Source organism: Carlito syrichta, unplaced genomic scaffold (assembly GCF_000164805.1).
Source record: "Carlito syrichta isolate Samal-C Ts95f unplaced genomic scaffold, Tarsius_syrichta-2.0.1 Scaffold303707, whole genome shotgun sequence".
NCBI classification, from domain to species: Eukaryota; Metazoa; Chordata; class Mammalia; order Primates; family Tarsiidae; genus Carlito; species Carlito syrichta.
Genome location: NW_007247803.1, coordinates 258,547 through 267,322, shown reverse-complemented (window position 1 = coordinate 267,322; position 8,776 = coordinate 258,547). Strand labels below are relative to the sequence as shown.

The window sequence follows — 8,776 nt, the reverse complement described above, 5'->3', positions numbered from 1 at the left end:
CTGATCTCAGCTCTGTCTGGTTTTTAAGTCTACCTTCACTATACTACTCTTCTAAACTCATCATTTTTCTTGCAGGAATTCAGTACTTAAAAGAAAAAAAGACCCAGCTCAGTGGCTCAGGCCAGTAATCCCAGCACTTTGGGAGGTGGAAGTAAGAGGATTGCCTGAGTCCAGGGGTTTGAGACCACGCTCACAGCCACCACAGCCTCAACCTGCTGGGTTCAGGTGTTTCTTCCACCTTAGCCTGCCAAGTAGCCACTGTGCCCAGCCGAAAAATAGTTATTTTATTGAATGCTTTCTATATGCCAAGTTCTGCTTTAAGCATTTGACAAGTTTGAATTTACAAGAAATTAAAGGGAATAAATTATCCCGAGGTCACAAAGCTAGAACTAGGATTTGGACACCAAAGCCAGCATTAGTGTAGTTACTAATGCAAAGACTCTGGAGTTAAGACACTGGGTGTGAGTCCTCCTGGCTTTGCCACTATCTAGCTGTATGACCTTGTCAAGTGATAACTAACTTTTTTGCCTCAAGTTTTTCTTTCTGTGTAAAACAGAGTTACTCCCTTATAGGGGTGTCCGTGTTTCAATAAAACTTTATTTATAAAAACAGGCCAGGCACAGTGGCTCACACCTATAATCCCAGCACTTTGGGAGGCCAAGGTGAGAGGATTGCCTGAGCTCACGGGTTCGAGACCAGCCTGGGCAACTTGGTGAGACCTCATCTCTACAGTAAATCAGAAAATTAGCCAGGCGTGATGACCCATGCCTGTGGTTCCAGCTACTTGGAAGGCTGAGGCAGAAGGATCACCTGAGCCCAACAGGTTGAGGTTGTGGTGGCCATCAGCGTGCCACTGCACTTCAGCCTGGGCAACAGAGTGAGACTCCGACTCAAAAAAAGAAAAAAATCACACACACACAAAAAACAGTCAGTAAGTTAGACTTGCCTGTGTCCATCTCATCATAGTTTGCTGAATATTGGTCTAGGCAACTACTAGCTGGGTGATATGTAGAAAATCTTTTTTTTTTGGGAGGGGGTACCAAATTTCTTTATTTGAAGGAATGGTACAAATCAAAGAACTGAAGTGGACATTTTGGTGCAACCTATAGAAAAGGCAAAGGAAACCCCGACATGCATGCACTGCCTTGGTGACCAGGAGAGTCACCCAGTAACTATGGGGAAATTAACCCAAGGTTTAGCTATCATCACTCTCTCCCAGGGTGTGCTTGTCAAAGAGATATTCTGCCATGCCAGATTCGGGGGCTCCCATCTTGCGCAAGTTGGTTACGTAGTCACCCAATTCTTTGGTGGATTTCACCTGCTCATTCAGGTAATGCGTTTCAATGAAGTCACACAAGTGGGGGTCGTTTTTGTCAGTAGCCAGTTTGTGCAGTTCCAGTAATGACTGGTTCACGTTTCTTGCCAAGTGTAATGCACACTCCACGGCATTCAGCCCGTTCCCCCAGTCATCTGGGGGTCTGGTTTCTTGATGTCCTGAAGGAAGATGCGGCCACCGCGTTGGTTTTGCAGCTTCATCAGTTTCTCAGCATGCTCCCTCTCCTCATGAGATTGGTGAAGAGAGTATTTGGCAAAGTTCTTCAAAGCCACATCATCGCGGGCAAAGTAGCATGACATGGACAGGTAGACGCAGGAGGCGTGAAGTTCCGGGTTGACCTGGCGGTGGATGGCGGCCTCCGAGTCCTGGTGGTAGTTCTGGCGCACCTGCGAGGTGGACGCGGTTGTCGTGGCCGCGGCTGAGGACGGGCAGGGACGGCGGCGCGGCGGCGGCGGCCTCGAGGAGGTGGGGGGGCGCGGCGGGGCGGTGGCGGAGGCGGAGGGCTGGCTCGGAGCGCTCAGCCGGGGCGAGAGACGAGCGCCGGTTCCGTCCAAGCAGGAAGCCGCGGCGACTCCCGGCGCAGGACGTCTTAGAAAATCTTCTAACTAACGGTTCTAGTCCTCACTTCCTCTTTCCATTCTAGCAGGTGCACAGCAAAGCGTTATTGTGAGAATAAAATGAAATGATGTGTGTAGAAATGCTTTGTAAATTCAAACTACTATAATCTTTTGATTTTATAGTATAAAGTCTACAAGATATAAATTGCTCTAATGGAACAATATGTCACATCTGTGGAAGAGCCATTGATGCCAAAGTCCCAGTGTCTCAGAATCTCAGATTTCAATGATGTTCAAAATAGTTCCTTTCTAAAATTTACAGGAATCCGAGACTAGTCTCAAATCTCCCAAAAGTTTTATTTACTATTTACCTCTCTTATCAAGCCTGTTTTTCCAGCTCTGTGTTCTTTTGATCATTGTATTCTGGAACTAACAAAGTAAAGGCACAGGCCATTGACATGAAGATAGTGAAACAGGCTGAAAAGAAATCAAGAACAGGAAACTTTTGCCCATTACATTAAGTGATACACCGACTTGGTTCATCCTTTCAACCAATGTTCATCGAACTTCCATTATAACTCAAAGCATCGTGATGTACTGGAGATACAAAGATAAATAAGATGCAGTCTCTGGTCTGTGTAACAGACCAGTTACAGTGAACTCAACTGTTTTAGAAGATGAAACTTTTCTACTTTGAATGGTTCAGTAAGAAAGAAACCTTCGACATGCCAAGATTTTTGCCAAGTGGAAGACAAATGTGTGTGCAAAGGCAGAGTCATAAAAGAATGTGGCAGTTATAATAGGACCCTGTTCACAAACTGCACTTATTTGCATGCCGTTTTTATAACTTTTACCATATCCACATACATGTTCCATTATTTACTTCATTATTTTCTTTAACTCAACTCATCTTTTCAAACTTGAATAAATGTGTTTATAAAAACATTTCAGTTTTGTTGTACTAATTATAATTTTATGATACAAAATTTAAAATAAAGTCATAATATATAAGTAAGAATAATAATGAATCAAAATGTTAATACTTACATGATTAAAACTTATTTGCTTGACCACAAGTGATATGCATTTCATACTTTGAAAAAGAGGAGTGGCGAATTCAAGTAGAGATTTAAAATGACCTAAAGAATCATAGAATGCTTAGTCTAGAAGGAATCCTAGAGGCCATGTAATCTAATTGCCATCATTTTACTGAGGTCCAGGAGGACAGTATTTTACCCAAGATGACAAAGATAAATCTGGAATTGAGAATTTACAGCGCTAATCTGCTATGCTTTTTAATGTTACATGGGTTTGAATATAGTTTCCAACACTTAATGACTCTGGTAAATAAATTTATAGATTATCAATTTTAGCATGAGTCATTTAGAAACTTCTTTTTAAAAAATTGATTCAGTATGCCCTGTTCTTTGGTAATGACATTATTAACTTTAAAAAACACTAATGAAATTTCTAATTTCACTTGAGACCACCACGAACCCACTGCCTCAAAATGAGTTAGCTGAACATGGTGGCTCACACCAGGAATTCTAGAAGCTCAGGAGGCCATGGCTGGGGGATTGCTTGAGGATAGGTGTTCAAGACCAGGCAACATAACAAAACCCTGTCTCTAAAAAAAGAAAAAAATTAGAGTGAATAATGGTATTTCTAAATAAACATAACATATTAGGCACAATATGTGCTTATTTTCATCTTATCATGAAAATACCACTAAAATAACAGTAAATGATTAAACAAAGAGTATAGCCCCACTTCCCATACTCTCATAATGCAGAGAGACAAGAGACCATCAGGTGAAGGTTGCAGTGGCCATGAGCAGGACACTCCAGCCTAGGCGACAGAGTGAGACTCCAACTCAAAAAAAAAAAAGTAGCAATGAAATTTTTAGAAAAAGAAAATAAAGGAAGAAGCAGATACTAAAGTAGCAGAGCAGAGATAAAGTAAAGTAGCTAAAATTAATGTACCAGATCCAGGCTGTGAGGACATCAAAAGCAGAAAGTGCAGGCTCCCAGCACAAGTCAATTGAGGGGTAGGATTCAAAGTGGAAGTGAAATTAGAAGCATCAGTAGAGAGTCTGGGTAAGGAACAATTAGGCTTTGCTATTCCCTCCCTGTCCAACCTACACAGCCAGACAACTGGCCCTATTCCAGTGATTAAATCAGCAAGTCCCTGGACTTGAGATCCTAGACGTTGCTGAGGGCTGTGCTCAAATGAGTGGGTTAAATGAAAGTAAGTTTGGGCGCCCAGAGACCTCCCTCTTTCTAACCTCAGTGGACTCCCAGGATAGACTATCAGGCAATTAAAAAAAAAAAAATTCTTTCTAATGAAAGTAACTAGGCCAAAAGAAAGGATCTACAAGTATTAACACCTGAATATCCCTTAACTGAATGGCCAGTTCCTCAAAGCAGTTGCCCTTCTGTGAGGCCCACTAGCCAACGTGACTTCCACCCTCAAACTGGTTTTTCTGTAACTCCATTTTAAATGTGCAAGGCCAATGTTTCACCAGACATGTCAAGGACAGCTTTAGCATAAAGGGTGGTAGCAAAAATGAACAGAAAAAATAACAAACTATAGAGGTATAGGAATTTAAAAAGTCTAAGTAAAACTCTCTTTCTCTCTCTCTCTCTAAATATATATATATATATATATATTTTATTTTATTTTATTTATTTATTTTTTTGAGTTGGAGTCTCACTCTGTCATCCAGGCTGGAGTGCAGTGACACGCTCATGGCCCCTGCAGTCCCCACCGCTGGGCTCAGGTGATCCTTCCATCTCAGCCTCCCAAGTAGCTGGAACTATAGGCACACACCACCACACCCAGCTAATTTTTTTTATTTATTGTAGGGATGAGGTCTCACCAATTTGCCCAGGCTGGTCTTGAACCTGTGAGCTCAGGCAATCCTCTCACCTCAGCCTCCCAAAGTGCTGGGATTATAATCATGAGCCACCATGCCCAGCCTATGTTTTCTTATGATTTATTTATTTTTTGAGTCAGAATCTCACTCTGTTGCCCAGGCTGAAGTACAATGGCATGCTCATGACCACCGCAGCCTCGACCTGCTGGGCTCAGGTGATCCTTCCACCTCAGCCTTCCAAGTAGCTGGAGCCACAGGCATGCGCCACCACACCCAGCTATTTTTTTTATTTATTGTAGAGATGAGGTCTCACCAAGTTGTCCAGGCTGGTCTCAAACCCCTGGACTCAGGCAATCCTTTCACCTCAGCCTCCAAAGTGCTGGGATTATAGTGTGAGTTACTGTACTTGGCCAAAACCATATTTAATAATTTTCGAGAGAAGATAATTAAGCAAGAACTGATTGCTAGAAAAAATGAAGAACATTTAAAAATCAAGAGTAAAGTTTAGGAAATTATAAAATAGAGTAGAGAAAAATAATTTTTAAATATTAATGGAAAGGTTGAGAGTTGAATAGAGGAAATAAAGTAGGGATACAGAAGAAATAGAGACAAATTAATAGAAAATAGGAGCAGGAGAGAAAAGATTTTTAAGAGACTTCAAAAAGTAGATACCCCTGGTTAGACTTATATAGAATTGATCTATTTTGATTACAACAGGAAATTTTTCCCTGGTAGCTTCAGAGTATCTTCTATTCACACTCTATATGCTTGTATAGACTTGCTCCAAATTGAGCTATCAAATATTTTTATCAAGAAGAGAATATGTTAAATTCAGTCATGTACAATTTAATCTTGTCAGAGAAAACCAGAGTTGGACAGTAGTTAAAGCAGTAAAACCAGATTTGACTCAAGAACTATTGCAACAGGAGAAAAGAGACCTCAGTTTAGAACTAGGGTCAATTCCAAACACAGCATGGACAAGTGGGGATCATAGCTAAGGAACAGGTTGGAGTTTGGGGGATGGGTGTCAGTGGCTGGAAAACTACTAAGAGGAAACATTGAGGGTTGGGGGGGTGGTTCTTGCCAACAGGATTCTTGCAGAAGATAGTCCAGGATCATTGGATATCACCTAGGGAGCAGTGAGTGAAGAGGAAATTTGATCAGATATCAAAGGTGATCAGATAATGAGGGCAGGGAATGCTAGCTAAACTGATTTAGTTGGATTCTTCCTTAAATTGTGTTCGACAAGGACAGAGATGGAAGCCTAAGGTCAGACCTAGTCAAACAGAAGGCTCAGAAAGGAGCTTATCTAAACTTTGGTCAAGGAGAGAATCTTTGCTATTCCCTTAGAACAAAATTGGAAGTTACTATATTTATTGTAGCTCTTCCCACCTCATTTTGTCAACTAATAAAAGCAAACAGCTTTCTAGCCTGCTAAAACCAATACTCAGAATACCCAGAAGCAAGTTTCCCCAAATCTAACTAACTATCCACAATGCCCTGTACTCACTGTAGCTAGGTTTTCCAAGTTTTCCTTCTCAACCTAGAAACTGAGATGCACACGTGTACTCAGAAGTATTATCATACAGAACTTAAGAGCTCAGACTTCAGGAGCCAGATGGGGTGGGTTCAGATTTTGACTACAGCACTTGCTAACCGTGTACTCTTGAGGAAATTATGTAACCTCTCTTTAACTCACTTTTGTCATTTGCAAAATGGGAATAATAATTGTATCTGATCCTCTAGAGTTGTGGGAATTAAATAATTTTATGTGTAAAGAGCTTGGAACACTGCCTGGTATGTAGTATACCCTATATCATTGTTAGCCATTGCTATCACCATTCCTTGAAGTTAATTATTTTTCTAGGAAATAGTATAGGAGTTGTTCATCTCCTTCATTTTCTGTCCTAAGATTTCTCACTTATCTTCTTCCTTGAACCTAAACAAAACACCACTGACATTTTCCCCAAAACATAATTATTTTCCAGTTGTTCTGGATCCTTAGAAAACCAGAAACTATTTTTAATAAGTACTGTATTTCAATTATTATTTTTAAAGTACAAAGATGTGATTTAGAAAACAAATACTAAAGACTTTTAATGAAAAGTCTTTTGCCCCGTGATATTGTGATATAATAAGAAATATATATTTGATCTCTGTCCCTGGTTCCTGTCACAGAGTGCCTAAAACTGTAGTGCCACACCCCCAAAGGCACCAAAAAAGGAAGGCACTGTGTCTCAGAGACTGGAAAATTTACCTAGAGGCAATGGACAAGACATGGGCTTGATTCAGGAACTTATATACAGGGAAGGTGGTACAGGAGTGGCCGACTGGATAGAAAAAAAACCACTCCCTATTATAAAAGGCACACAGGTTATACAGCATTTTACATATGGCGGAGTGCCAGGTTAACCCTGAAAAAGGTAGAGTTACTCGTATGCAGTCGCAGTGTGAGAACCCGCTCATACTAATGTCTCACATACGTAAAATGGCTGCAGTATCTCTCTAGGGATGGAATTTTTAGCATTACAATGAGCTAAAAGTGAACTAAAAAGAACCAAAAGTTATGAGCATTGATTCGAGTGGCCTGATCTGGTCTGAACCAGCCTGGTGAGCCAATTGCCTCAAGAAAGGGTGAGCTAGAACATTCACTGTGCATAATTGGTCAGCAGACGTGGAAAACACCTCATCCACGGCTTCAGCATGACTTACATGCCCAGATATGGAGCCTGAGGGGAAAGGGGTATCTCAGGTTGGCCATCCCTCTCCAGGCTTCAACCCCTTGCTTGGGTTATATTCAGGGTATGCTCCTGTTGTCACTGAGGGTGTGTCATCCTACCCAAACCTCTGGAGTTTCCTAAGTGATACAGATGAGAGGAGCATCTTTGTAAAATTCATAACAAGTCTTTTCCACCACTGTGTTTATGCTAATGAAGTAACCCTTGCTTGGATGATGGGAGCTGGTTGCCAGAGAAACCAACCATGTGATTAAAGGGTTGAGACTTTCAGCCTCAACTCCCGACCTCTGGGGAGGAAAAGGGATTGGAGATCAAGTTCAGTCACGAATGGTCAGTGATTTATTCAATCATGCCTACAAAATGGATACCTAAAAACCCCAAACAATGGGGTTGGGGAGCTTCCAGGTTGGTGGGCACATGTAGGTGTTGGAAAGGTGGTACACACCAGAGGGAACACGCTAGCGCCACGCCCCTTCTCTATATCTCTTCCATTTGACTGTCCCTGACTTGTATATTGTATAATAAACCATAAAAACATAATTAAAGTGCCTTCCTGAGTTCTGTGAGATGTTCTAATAAATTATCGAAACTCAGGAGGGGATTTGTAGCCATCTGGTCAGAAGTACTGATCATAACCTGGGAGCTGGCAATCGACATCTAAGGTGGGGCAGAGGCACAGTCTTATGAGACTGAGCCCTTAACTTGTGAGGTCTGTACTGACTCTTGGCAGTTAATGGCAGAATTGAGTTAAAGTGTAGGGATACCCAGTAGGTATCTGACAAGAATTGTTCAGTGTGCGGAAAGCCCCCACACATTTGACGTCAGAAATATTGTGTGTATAAAAAAGAGATTTTCACTTGGAAGGCTGAGGCGGAAGGATCGCTGGAGCCCAGCAGGCGAGGTTGCGGTGGCCGGGAGCGGCCACTGCACTCCAGTCTGGGCGACAGAGTGAGACTCCAACTCAAAAAAAAAAAAAAAAAAAAAAGAGATTTTCAGCCGGGCTCGGTGGCTCTGCCTGTAATCCCGCGCCTTTGGGAGGCTGAGGTGAGTGGATTGCCTGAGCCTGCGGGTTCGAGACCCGCCTGGGCAGCGAGACTTCATCTCTACAATAAATCAAAAAAAAAAAAAAAGTAAAAAATAAAAGGTGCTGGTCGCCGGGCTCGGTGGCTTAGCCTGTAATCTCGCGCCTTTGGGAGGCTGAGGTGAGTGGATTGCCCAAGGGTTCGAGACCCGCCTGGGCAGCGAGACCTCATCTCTACAATAAATCAAA

The 8,776-nt window shown here is 42.0% G+C and overlaps 1 pseudogene across 1 annotated transcript in view; it reads right to left on the bottom strand.

Annotated features, from left to right (window-relative positions):
* Window positions 1–1,034: 1,034 nt before the first annotated feature.
* The window catches only part of LOC103261464, an 11,916-nt pseudogene continuing 4,174 nt past the window's right edge, over window positions 1,035–8,776 (bottom strand). Inside the window, exon 2 of the transcript XR_002482023.1 lies at window positions 1,035–1,907. The product of XR_002482023.1 is annotated as a ferritin heavy chain pseudogene (transcript). The remainder of the gene's footprint in view (window positions 1,908–8,776) is intronic.